At 44.2% G+C, this 14,202-nt stretch overlaps 1 protein-coding gene across 2 annotated transcripts in view; it reads right to left on the reverse strand.

Annotated features, from left to right (window-relative positions):
• zswim5 (zinc finger, SWIM-type containing 5) overlaps window positions 1-14,202 on the reverse strand; it is a 68,226-nt gene that overhangs the window by 20,154 nt on the left and 33,870 nt on the right. The window lies entirely within an intron of this gene.

Genomic DNA, 14,202 nt, shown 5'->3' on the forward strand with positions numbered 1-14,202 from the left:
TAAAGGTTTTCACCTTCCTGGACGCTCATGTTTAGCGAACTTGATAACCTGAGATCTGCATTTCGCGGAAGAGGCGAACCGTGGAGTACCACAGTTCGCTCTGACCTGGGGTTCAACCAATTCAAAGATTATCAGCAACACATTTTCCAATCGGAACACTTGCTTCCACCATCAACACATCATCCAGCAACTTTAAAGACAAAAGAATATCAGGCAGACTGCATCAAGAAAAGGAGAAATGTATCTTTTTATGCCCAAGCAGGTTTTTCTGTGGTAGCACCAGATTCCCACCACAGTCCAGGTCACCTGTTGCTAAGTTAACCATTTGTTTCTAGTCCGCGAGTTGGTGGACTGACGACACAGAGTACACCCTGCCTTTTCCTCCACTGAACGATGAGAAAAGCCTACAGAGCCCACTGTGACCCTGAAAGCATCGCGGGCACAGAGAAACAAGTGGCTCATTGTCTGCTGACAATATTTAGAACTCACTGGCATTTGCTGACAAATTTTGAAGGAAAAAGAAGAAGAAAAAAAAACGCGTACCACCTACTAAGCTGACCTTTTATAGCTCTAGTTCTGAAAGGGATTATTGTGACAAGAAAGGACAAACTGAGCAAAGAATACAGTACAGAATGGAACAAAAAGCAGGCAGGAAAAGAAGTGTGAATGAAGGAACGGAGGATGAAGCGGGACAAGACAGGAGGAGCACAAAGGAGGAATTGAGGAGAGGAGTAAAAGTATCAGTTATGTGACAGGTCAATTATTTACCAGGCGACAAAATAGGTTACTGAATCCAACCTAAAACCCAAGCTGACTACTGCTTCCTCAGCTAAAGAAGAGAAGAGACACAAACACACTAAGTTAAGTCTATCAAGACCACCGAAAAACAAACATAAATGCGTCTTGGGCAAAGAAAAGGCGCAGATCTATAGGGTTACAAACACCATCGCTGACACAGTCAATAATACGTCAGCTCTATTGTGTTCTGTGCTAGCATTGCAGGGCTGCCTCATAAGCGCATTTCCATCCATCTCCAAAGCAGAATCCAAAAACAAAATATTTTTTAGAGCATGACCATAAACCGCAGGGTCCAATCTACAGCAAACTGCTTTGAATTATGCAAAAACGTTCAAGAGATCAGATCATTCAGGAGATCTGTTGGGAAACTCGATCCCAACCCCAAAGACTCTGCCCACACGTGTGTCACAGTGAGAAGTGATTAGGCGCAGAGGAACGGCCGTCTGCAGCGCGCAGGAAACAGGACGTGATTCAGCACAGCGTGGAGCGGTGCCACGAGCGCGAGTGAGCGGAGAAACAAGCGGATCAGCAGAAATGAGCCTTTGGAGTTCCTGGATTGCATTTAACTGCATGTTTGTGCCTTTTCGGTATTTTCCACAAAGGCCTATTTTTAAGTCTGGCTTGTGTAAAACCATTTGAACAGACGAGCGAGCGCCTTGACATGCCAACTCAACACGGCGCCAAAGAAACCACATGCATGCCAGTGAGTGATCTGTGGGTTGACATACTGACACAATGACCTGACACAGACCTCTTGGTCGCTCTTAAAAAGCTCCCCGTGACGTTTCATTTACCTTCATGAATGCTTTCTAAACCTTTTGTGTTTCGAGTTGTAGCCCTATTTATTAGAAAAAAACAAAACAAAAAAAAAACATCTAGACCTTTACTTTGACTGTAATCCTCAAATGGCTGCAAATATTTCAAAATCCCACAGGATCATGATGCTGAAAGCTTAAACAAAAAGTCTAGACCAACACTGCACATGTAAAAGTAGCGACTTGAGTGATCCCCGGACATACCTCCATACCTCTACCTGTTGCCAATGCTGGAAATGGCAAGCCTAGACTCTTTCCACAGTGACAACTTCCACACCAAAGACGAATCTGACTTAGTAGCGATAACATGTCTAGTCTTGTGTTTGCTCTCCCAAACGAGCATGGTTTCGAATGTTTCTCGCCTGTCCACAAACCACCACTACAGCTAAAAGAAAGAAAAAACAAATAACTCAATCCGGGTTACTGGACAATGTCTGCCGTGAATCTATACCTAATGTCAATACTTTTGACAAACCAAGAAACCCCTCGTTTTGTACGCTGCTGACCAAGACAATTTGTCTTTTGCACACAACAAGACATCTGAACGTGACAGGATGGATGAGGAACAGACTGCAAAAGGGAGAGAGAGGCTGGTGCGTCTGCCGGTGATAGACACGAGGACTCCTCCAAAGTGTTACAACCTCCCACTGAGTCCTCCCACTCAAACACACTGAGTTGCAGCACGGTAACCGTTGTAAAATGTCAGACATGGCTTTTCCAGTTCTCTCCTGCTTTTCGACATGCACACTCTCAGAGCCGGTTTGAGCTAACCATTAGCCCAAAGTGTCCCCAAATTTGATCTCACTCAAATCAGCGCAACGGAGAGCCGAAGAGGAAGGGGAAATCAAGAGTGCATTCTTAAAAGCACGCAGGAGGCATTTGAAAGCTGCCACCTTCACTCACAGCAGTCTGAATTACATCCTGCCAGCCATCGGCCACTTTCTGCACTCGTCTCCAAATCCCCATGCTTCCGCCCCCAATTTTGGGAATTTGTGAAGTTTAGCCGTCCAGGTGATGGTCAGGGTCAGTCATTCCGCAGCTGACGGCGCGGGAATGCGCCTTCGGACCCGTCGACCCCTTCTCTTTCCGCCTGCGTCTCCTAGGTTAACGCCCATTGTTGCTCAGGCCACCGGGATGAATGCGATAGCGACACCGCTGCTCTTTTCACTTTCAATCAAGTCTGAAATGGCTCACTCACAGTTCACAGTCCGTCTGTCTGGCACCCCTCCCCTCTGGCTCGGCCGCTTCTCCACATAAAGAGAAACCTCATCCCTGCAGGGTTTAATTAGCCGGGTTAGTTGGCGCTTTCGGGGGATTCGCACCTCAGCAGAGACAGCGAGACCAATCCTGGCAGATCATAAGACGCTCTTAAACCTTGATTGCTTTGCGTTTTTTTTGTTGTTTTTAATTCTGATATACTCGTTTGTTAAAATTGGCGGGTTGCGGGTTTCTTTGGGGCTCTGGAAGTCATCAGGGAGCTCTGGCTTTAGAGCTGGGCGTCTTGTATCAACTACTGTTCTTCTGATTGGCAGGTTGCTCCATTTTAGCAGCAGCCACCCACCCAGGAGTTTCATTTATAGCACAAATATGAGAGGAGAAACAAACTTCTCATCAGGAGTCAGGCAAGAAATCAAAGCGTATTTCCTGTCATCTTTTGGCCTTCATCATGGGCTAAAAGACTTTTAAAGCTAGAGGGACGTGATTAGCCTAATTATTTATATATGTAAACGTAAAATAATTTTAGCAGAGTACTCCAATCACTGTTGCTGTGATTATGACCCACAAGAGAAGGGCTGTGTCTCTTAACCTTGTGTTACTCCTTTCATCGAACGCAGCTCTTGTGTGTTTCCTCGTGTATGTGTCAAGGCAGAGGAAGACAGCGTGTCTTCAGCAGATGGGGAAGCAATGACACTTTATAATAAAAGACGCGGCATCAGACAGTCTGAGAGAACACACACAGGCACACACACACTGCACAAAAAAAAAACACGAAAAAACCCCCACAATAAACAAAACAACCTTTTCAAGAGCCTGTCTGCTTTTGTTCTTAATGCCATAGCGAACATAAAGAAGGGACGGTGCCGACTGTAGTCGGTGATATTCACAGTAGATATCGCTGATCTCCCTCCCTCTCTCTCTCTTCCACACATTTTGGTCGGGCAAAACAGATGAATTTCTAACAAAGATGAATTAGGGGTGTGATGTGTGCAAACTGGGAGGGATGCCAAGTACAACGATCTGGCCTAATCCTTAGGGAAGAGAAATAGAAAGAGGAGGGGAAAAAAACACACAGGGCCCTTTGGTGTGTTTGTGTGTTTAATCTGCTCTGAATACAGGTAGGCAGGCCACCCTTGCAAAAACCACACACACACACACACACACACGCAATCTGCCACTGGTACTGACATTGTCTATACTGACAACAGGGGTGTGCATGCGTGTGGCGTTTGTGGTCGCTCGTGCTCTTTATATTTAGAGCAGCCTGAATTCAGAGAGAATCCACATTCTGATGTGTTTTATTGAAAGCGGAAACAAAACAAAGAACCGCGGCGGTTTCTCGTGTGTCAAATAAGCAAAGTGTGATTTTTCACATCGGACAGAGTGATTGGTGCGTGGGGGAAACCGACAACGAGCTTCGAGTTACAGAACAGGCAGCTATTGTGCATCCTTCTATTGTAATTAAATATATATACACATGCATACACACTCCTGTCTCCTTCCTTTCCGTTTGTACGCCATCTGTCACTCGCCGACAACTCCGCCCACACAGAAGCTCCAGCCGGCCAATCAGGAGGAGGAGAGCTCCCCACGCTCGTAGACCATTAACCCCTAATCAGCTGGGGGAGAAAGAGCTGGGCGGCGAGCCAGAGCTCGTGTGGACGCTCGCACACAAAGACCGTCTATGGCTTCTCTTATTCAACCAAAAGCTTAAACGCAAGCAGGCAAGCAAGCCCCGCCCCCTCTGGACTTTAATGCTATGTGAGAGTGGCTCTGATTCAATTCAACTAATTTTCACCCAGCTCCGTGCCCACACTTGCACCCAAAACCTATCTTTTAGTTTTGGTGCCCACACGGGAATCGGTTTATTCCCTCCTGCCTCCCGTTTGAAAGACTCTTCTCCGTAAAGAGCTGACGCCAAATGGTATAGTTGAGCAATTCAGGGTTTCCTACTAATGCTTGCTTGTAAAGGTTCAGATGCAAAATGCTGCTAAAAGCACTAATGTGTGTCAAGTTTTGTGCCTGCAGAAGCCAAAATATGCCATTAAATGTCAGTTTCCTGAAACTACAGTATCATCTGCATATACAGATACCCTCCACCAATCTTTTTCACGTTTGTCGGCCTTGCGCTGCATATTTCGCGCAGTCAACCTAAATCTTTTCTTACTCGATGTACTTCATATCATCAGTTTTTTATTGTGTAAACAAAACCTGGAATGTGGTGGAGAGCTAGCAGAGTGGCACACTACATCAATCTGTGAAATATCACAATCAAAAATGTCTATTTGGACTGCATTATTTCCAGTGTTATGCACTCAAGGTCTGATTTAGATAGTTTCGGTGCAAAGCCTTGAGAAGCCTCTGTGTGGACAGAGTGATAAAATGAAAGACATATGAGAAACAGGGATATTTAGATTGATTGTAATCGATACTGATATCACAGTTTTCAGCAAAAAACCCTTTTACTGACATCAAGCATCACGGACGATTATGGTGTCCAGTTTTCTTTTAGGTTAGATCTTCAGATTCCAGCAGAGGCTGCAAAGGAAAATGAAGGAATCACAAGATCTCCTCCATTTACTAAAATAAACTAAAAAAAATAAATGTGTTAAACTCCTCAGCTTTTTAAAGATTTGTTAGTTTTGATTAAACTAAGGGGAACCATTGTTAGGAAGTGATACTTAGTTTGTCTGAAATGGTTTCTTTTCTTTGCTCAAACCTTTTCAGTGGCTTGCAACTGCACGAAAACTGCGCATTCAGTCGGAGATACAAAGAGAGATGCACGCGCCAACAATCTTCCACTGCCACCCACAAACCCATCGCCACTTCACGCCAACGGCCCCCCTGTGGTCTGAACATTTCTCACCCGGCTCCGCCATGCAGCCTGCGACATAGCGCACACGCTGCCGCTTGTACTTTCACGAACAATCTGCATCTCAGCAGAAATACAACCGGCCAGAAAAAGAAAACTCGCTGTCGATTTCTTTTCCTCCTTCATCTCACTTCCTCCTTTCCGAAAAGCAGCCGAGGCTTCATCCTCCTCCAGCAGCCAACACATCCCTCGCAGCCTGTGGCCCTTCCCATCTCCCATCTGTTCTGACAGCTCCAAGGTTAACACAGCACCCCCCCTACATACACACTCACACACACACACATACAGACACCCAGTTGGCCTTGTATTCAATCAGCCGTCTATCTTGGCGCAGCAGACACTGTGTGTGCACGCACACACACAAACACACACACAAAGTGCACTGACTCTTCTCCCCTCAGTCTATCCATCCATTCATCCATCCATCCGTCCGTCCGTCCTTCCAGAGGTGTTTGCTGATGCGATAACAGCTGATTGATTCATTTGTGATTTCCCAGCAGCTCTGTCCCAAACACAAACACACTGACGACAACAAAAAATAAATAAATAAAGGAAAATGAAATCCTTGCAAACCGCCGGGACTCATTTGTCATGATTACACTGAATTGATTCCCTGATTTGCTCCATTCTTTGCGAACGGCGAGGGGAGAAGGGAACGAGACGGCGAAAGAGGAAGCGCGAGAAAAACGGCTGAGGGAGAAAGGTTTAATCAAGTCCCTTTCAGCTGATGTGTCACTGTGAAAACAACGAGAAGCAAGAAAAAGAAAAGGAAAAAAAAAAAACATCATCAAACTGACGGAGCTGGTGCAGGTGAAAAAAAATCAGCTGACGCGTCTCGAATCTTTGACCCTATTGAGCAAATGGATTCGGGGGGGGGGGAGTGTGTATGTTTGTGTGTGCGTGTGGAGAGACGCCCCGAAAAACTCAAGAATTGAGCAAAATGTGTTTCAGTAATTCAGAGAGGGAAGGAAGCTGTTTGGGGAAACCAGACTGCTCCAAAAGAACGTTTCAGTTCATAAAAAAAATGACAAAAGGTAAAGATGGAGCAAGAACCAACAAAATAATCAGAATGAGGAAGGACACGGTGCAGGTCTTGAAAACCTGTTCCTCTTACGCAAACAAAAAGCATCTTTGTCCTGGGTTAAGGCTCTATTCATGAATGGAGGGGGATGGCATCCTTCGCTAAAATTCACACTTTGTTAAATCTAAAATCTGAAAGCAACCCCTGTTAAAGTTTTGTCAACATATCGCTTTTCTTCCAAAACTACTCTGGCTCATACGTGCCTTTGTGGGATGTGTGCAACACTAGACCGAAGGTTACATTTTGAGCAGAGAGGAAAAACAGAAAAGCCATAATTTTTCTACCTTTCAGGTGAAAATTGAGAGAGAGGTTCTTGGAAAATGCCGAGAGCAGAAGTATTCATACAGAAACACAAATAAAAGCCCTCGCCGCTTTGTGGAGGATGCAAAGCTTGAAGTGGACCTCGGGTGAATCAGACTTGAAGGACCTTGGTTTGTGTGTGTGTGTGTGTGTGTGTGTGTATGTGTGTGTGTGTGTGTGTGTGTGTGAGCGATACACAGAAGCTGTCCTTCTCCTGAGAATGTGCGAGCTGTGTTCACCTAGAGCTAAATTGGACGTAAGAAGGCCGTGGTGTGTGTGTGTGTGTGGTTTTTTTCTGTTTGTCTTTTTTGTTCCTGTCGGTTCTTTGCTGCGTTTTAAGTGTTGAGGTGTTATTGTTCTGCGGCCTTGTCTAGCCACACTTACAAAAGGCCAAGCAGAAGCAATTTACCACGCAGCAAACATTCGGAGAGAGACTCGTGTCACTCCCTTCTGTACGCAATAAAACCTTCCATTCATTAAAAACCTGGACTTCCAGTTTTGACTTCTTTTCTCCCCCTTCTTATACTTTGCGAATGCTAAGTACAGGGCTGGAAAAAAGGAGAAACCTTTCATTTAGTGTCCTTTCTTTGTGAATCACAGTCACACTCGTAACCAACAATGACACTGATGTAAACCTTCTCAGCGAGAACGAAGACGCGCAAATTTCCTAACAGCCAATCAAAACTGAATGTGTAGAAGAGTCTAACAAAAATAATTCAGAAGATATATAAATATAACATGGTTACTGTATTATATGATGTTTTTGGTTCAAAAAATTGCTCTTATGAGCGAAAGCTCCTTGTGAACGACTTAATAAGTAAAATATTACATTATTCCATTTGTTGGAGGAATTCTGAAAGCAGATTCTCTTTATTTTGTTTGTCTAAGCTGAAAAAAGCCTGTACTTTGCTGCTGGTGGCTGCGCTGAGGTTCACATGAACCTCAGCGTGTTTTCGCCCTGTGGGAAGTTGGTGTTAAGAAATGAGGATGAAGCTCTCCTCTGTTTTCAAGGTTTCGAAGGTCCTGTCAACATCCTAAGAGTTACAATGCCGCTGATCCAAGCCAGAAGTGCTGGTTCCCAGACTCCTCGTGAGAAATCTCCAGTGTAAGAAGGTACCGACGCTCTGGGTAGATAGAACAGACCAGACGCAATCGTCTGCTTGATCGTTTTTATCTGTATAACTATTAATAAAGTGCAGCCTGTGTGAAAATCACATATCTTGGAAACGCTTTTCCTTCATTTGATATTTTTTCCATTATCACTTTAGTAATTCACAGAATCAGAGTTTGAATTTTACACAATAAAGCATTCCAGTTCACGTCTATCATTAGACTGCGAAAATATGTATTTATGCGAAAAACAAATGTCATCAATAAAAGTTTTCATTAATTGCCAGACAAACAGTGCTGAAGACTGAGTATTTTCAGCTTTATTGGCTAATGGCAACAAGCAACTGTGAAAAAAGCGCTTTTAGCCGTTGAGTATCTTCAGCTTTTGAGACTTAATAAATTCTTCAGCCTCCAAGCAATGTTAGCCGAACAGCCTTAGAGCAACATTAGCCTTTAGGCCTGTGAGAGAACAATGTTGGACTGTCAGCTTTTTAGCCTCCTACCAATGCTAGCCAACTAACCTCCAAGCAATGTTAGCCTGTCAATCTCCTAGCCTCAGAGGCTAGCAGGTTGACATTCCTAGGAATAACATTCCTCTGCAAACAATCCAAGAAATGTTAGCCTGTCATCCATGCAAGTATCAGCAGAGAACGACCCATAAATGCGTCCTGTTATACATGTATATGACGTAAACAGCATTGCCAGAGATGCAATAGGTTCATAGCAGGTGTGTGGATGATCTAATGATCAGACTGCTGAATGCAGCCAGTCCACAGTGTTAGCAGAACAAGAGGACCCCAAAACCACATTTCGCTAAGGGCCACATGGAGGCTTGGGCCGGCCCTGGCTCTGAGCAACGTTAGCTTGTCAGGCTGAAGGAGACAGTGCGATGTTAGCATTTAGCAAACATTTTAGAGGCTAAATGATTTTCAATTTTTAGCCCTGGCAAAAAATAAATAAATCATCTTTTCAGTACTATTTGTTGTATTAGCTACAATATAAAAAGTGTCAGAAGCACCAATTTTAGCCAAAAGCGCAACTAACAACCTCAAAAGTCAGTTTATTATTATGTTTCCTTGCTAAAAACCCAGGTAATAGCGTCATTTAGACACATGGACGAGACGAAGCGACAAACCAGATGGATTGTTATGCAGAACCATCTGTGGTCCTCTGTAGAAGCCATTTAGAAAAAGGGCATGCAGTCTCAGAAATTACAGGCAAGGGACAGAAGCATCACTCCGTCGCTGACAGCAAACCAGCTTCAAACATTTAGATCAACGAAGCGGTACGAGTTGATTGTCACGCTTGTAAAAGTGGCCACAGCTGTTGGAATGCGATGAGCAAATCTTTGTGTTTTCACGCACACATGAACCTATTGAAGAGCAGCAATGTGGATTCGCCAGCGGTTTGGATTTCTCGAGTATCGCCTGCTTTTGAAAGTGACTAACAAGGAAAACCCGAATGCATAGCCAGGGCTGTTGGAAAGGTCAGCGGGTTCGTTGTCTAATTACCAACAATGATCAGCCTCTGGGACAGACAACACAGGGAAGCCAGGTGTGCGTCACATGTTGCAACACACAACACGTATAACATCTGCGGCGTAATGTGTACAGATTTGATTTGGCTAAAGCAAACATTGAAGAGTGTGTGCAAGTTATGTATGGAAACTTAATGCCGTTATGCACACATTTGGATACCCTTCTTGTGCACAAATGCCCAGCACGTTGTCCTCGTCTCTGCCTTTGTTGCTCTTTTGTCTCTTCCTTCTCTGTCTCCCTCGCACTTTGCCCTTTTCCTAAACCAGCCGTGGCCTTCGCCATGGTTCTTGTTTAAAACGGCGGCATGCAAAGCAAAAGGAGCAACCATCTGCCATACGCATACAGCCGCGGCCTAAGGAACAAGGGCTGGCATCACAATACCTCTATAGTTAGTGTTTGAGCAATGTGTGTGTGTGTGTGTGTGTGTGTGCATGTGTACGTGTTTGTTCTTCAAGCACGGTCTGCAGGGCAAGATAAGTGTGCATTTAAGAGGCTTATATTTCATTTCAGGAACTGAAGGAGACAAAATGGCTCCATTCTGGGTTGGCGAGCACAACATGAGAAACGGTGAGGTAGCAACACAAGCGGAATAGGAAAAAAAATAAAAAGAGGGCTGCTGTGATGCCATTTGCACACACACACACACACACACACACACACACACACACACACACACACACACACACGCACGCACCCACACACACACACACACACACACACACACACACACACACACACACACACACACACACACACAAAGAAAGAAAGAGGCACAGAGCTGAGCATTTGTAGCTCTTGCAAAACAAAAAACAAAACAAAAAAACCCCACAATTGAGCACAAAGAAGAACAGTTGAAATACAAATCCAGCTTTATTAATCGGTGCTTTCTAGTTCTGTTTTGTACTGTACATCTGAAAGCCAATGTGTGATGAAAGCTGGCAGAAACTTTAAAGTAGTGAAGAACGACCCAAACTTGTCAATGTGGCACAACGTAGTCGGACTGCCGAGACAAACGGTGCCAAACAGGCTTGAAAAATTAGCAAAAATACACACACCACCGATGATTAAACGGCTACTTGATGTTTCACTGCGACTAAATATGGCGCGAGTGCAGGATGTCGAATGTATTTCACGGGAGAAACTCGTGTGTCTTCTTGCTTTATTTTTCAGACAAGCACGCAGACACACTGACTCACTCCTGCTACTTTTACAAGCAATAAACTCAATTAATTTTCGCCGTTAAAATTTACGGACTGTATCGCGGCTGAGATCCCACCAAGCCCAGCGAAATAAAAGTAACTGCCGCGGGTTTATAGGTTAATCTGGTTACCCAGTTCGCCGTTGTGTAACAGCCAGTCCCACCGAGCTTCATAACGAAAACAAGACATGCGAGACTGAGACGCTTTTACATCCCTGAAATTTTATTCAGAGATCCGCAGAGAAATTGGCTGGTGAATGGAGTATGTGGGTTTTTAGAAGAGTGAGCCCTTAACACTCTTCAGTGTGGAAGTTCTTGGTTAAATCTAGCCATTTTCAGCACATTAAAAGGCACATTTAATATTATAATAGTTTGAAAATGTTATTTAAGTTGTTTTTTCCCATTTCATAGTTATTGTAAGGGTTTAAATTGTCGAGGAATGTAAAAGCAGACTGGCAATTTAGTGATTCTAACCACATATATTTCTTTGCTCAAAAATAGCAACTATTTAGCAACTCTGCCAATCATGTTTCTGGTCAAATTAGAATTTGAAATCAGATAAAATCACTATTGTTGGATCAAAAACCAGCCATAGAATGATAATTAGTGCGTCCTTCACTTTTAACCCATACATCATTTCTTACTGCATGTTCTTTGAAGGGATTTCGTCTCGCGTCTGCCGACAACGATTTCGTTTTTGGTTTGCTCTCCATTTCTGACTCGAACGTCGCCCCTGTCCTGATTAGCCCCCACCCCAGTAACGCCGATCACTGCTCCTCCTGCACGACCATGCATGAAACATGAATAATGAAATATAATTAAAAACAGCTTGCAAAGCTACTATACAAGCTGGCGACTCACACATGCCCCGTCTCTGTGAATCTCTCACATGTACACAATAGCTGGGCAAGGGTGAAACTCTCATTTATCCATTAGCTTGAAAAGCAAATCACACACATATGCACAGCAAAACATACACACACACACGCACACACAAATAGGGCTGGGGAGCTTCTGGTTGACTTCATAAAGCTCTCATCAAGCCAAGCTACCATATGGGGATGGGGCCCAAAACAGAGGGGGACTGGATTGTGTGTGTGCATGCGGGCGTTGTACACAGAGCGCCCCGCATCCCCAAATGCAAACGCAACACAAAGGATGCATGCATCACCAAATCAGCTTTGTCTTGCATGCATTATGACGCTACTGCTGCCCCATTAAGGGGGACCTCAGCAATACACCCCGAAGGTGCATTGAGCTAAGACAGCTGAAGCGAGGAGGAGAGCAGGGACACACTCACTGTTAGCGCTAAAGTGGCACATCTTAACAAACATCCCAGCCCACGTCTTGCCTCTTTTCTCACACTTGGTGTACTGAGACCAGATTGCTGATGCAGTCAGTCACATACATTGAATTTTAATCTGGGCGTGATCTTATTCCTTTTTTTTTCTTTTTATTTTGGTCTTCCCTCCCTTGTCTTCCTGCCTTTCACTGCTGATTACACCCTGTTTCCCCCCCAAAGCTCCACCTATCCCTGCCACCCCTGTCAAGGTCCAGGCTGCAGGCCTCGAGGCTGGGGCCTCGCCTGCCATTGTTAGCCCACAATGGGTGAGAGGCGGCTGGCAGGCAGGCAGGCACAGCCAGGAGGCCTTGTGGAGGAGGCCAAAGGAGAGAGAAAGAAAGGAAAAGATAGCACAAATTGCACCGTTGTAACAAATTTTTTTCAAAAAATTGTGATATTAAGTTTCATAAACGGAACTTATCTTGTGAAAAGTTAAATAACCGAGAACAGAAATACAAGAATAAAACTTATGAAAGGATTCAGACCGTCTTTTCCATTGAATTTGCCATCAAAGCTCAGATCAAGCAAAAAGTGATCTTTATTCTCCAACGATTTTATAAATTCCTGACATAGTGGACGTTTTGTATTCGTGAGGGTTTGGGGACACAGCCGCTAGCGAATGGCTAAAACCTATCAATACCCTCTCTAAGGATGCTTATAACCGCCTATTTTAATAGTTCAAATACCAAACATTTCTTAAAATCCGAATCGTCTTCGCACTGCTGCAGAAGCTAATGTCTACAGGCTTCTTTACTTCTGCAATAGCGGTCAGTGGAGTTTTCTTTTATTGTCTCTCTAAACCGGGTGAATGAGCCTAGTTTTTCCACCCTGATTGTATATCAGTCGTTTAACTTCCCTACAGTACCAAGAGACATTATAGAACCAAATAAAATGGCTGACTGGCAGAGCTTAGCGGTCAAAATTTCATTTTGACCGCTAAGTTACCGATACCCAGTAAACCACGGGGGTGTTGGAAGTGGACCATTTCTGTGCAGAAAAGTGAGACTTTCAGCTACTTCCATTCACTGCTGATAAGGTCTATATAACCACAGAGCGATACCGAAATGTAGGGCTTTTTGGTAACACAGTTAATTAGAGAGAAACACAATGGTGACACCCATTTGCAAAAGTTTAAAGGATCTGGATATGGATGCATCAATTTATTGCCGCATACTTCCTTAAATCTGTAAATGTGAAGCCGATCTTATCCCTCGTTTGCATCTACCTCAGCAAAAGTCTAAAAATCAACCACTGTCCTCTTCTGCTCTTCCGGAAGAGAGGTTTGGCGGACGGGTCGGCCCACCGGGTCATGTCTGCAGGTGTGCAGGTAAGTTGCCAACTCAGTATGTCTCTTGCAATATTCAGCAACACTTCAGACAAAAAAAAAAATAAAAAAATAGGCGGTGACCAAAATCAGCAGGTCAGGCTTTTTAAAAATCAGTAATTGCCAATCGGCCAGAAAACCGTAACCTGTGCACTCATAATTCTGGACAGAAGCCGAACAGAAAAGACGTGCACCTGAATGCTGCCAGATGTTTTCCTTTTCAAACTGAAATTGTGTCATGCGCGGCTGTTTCCCCTCTATTGTGAATTTAAAGCAGACTGAAGTGCCACAAAGTGATTTTAAATACCATGATGGGGTGCCAGTTTGTTAGGCTTCCGATCAACTGCTCCTATGAGCTGACATTCGGGCCGGAGATGATGTCATCACAACATTCATCGTGGCTGGCCAGAGTTTGGAGATTCGTTTGTAGCGTCATTACTTTTCAGCTTCATTCGCTGATACGTTTTTCCAACATTTTGATAACTGACATAAATTTGTGTACAAAATTATGAATGAGGCCTGAAGCTCTATGATAAATGAGGCTTTTGCTTGACCAAAAGACGCCACGCAACAACAACCTTATTCAGCAAAGGCCTTTATCTCAGC

Source organism: Poeciliopsis prolifica, unplaced genomic scaffold, assembly GCF_027474105.1.
Source record: "Poeciliopsis prolifica strain line A6 unplaced genomic scaffold, Auburn_PproV2 SCAFFOLD008, whole genome shotgun sequence".
Taxonomy (NCBI): Eukaryota; Metazoa; Chordata; class Actinopteri; order Cyprinodontiformes; family Poeciliidae; genus Poeciliopsis; species Poeciliopsis prolifica.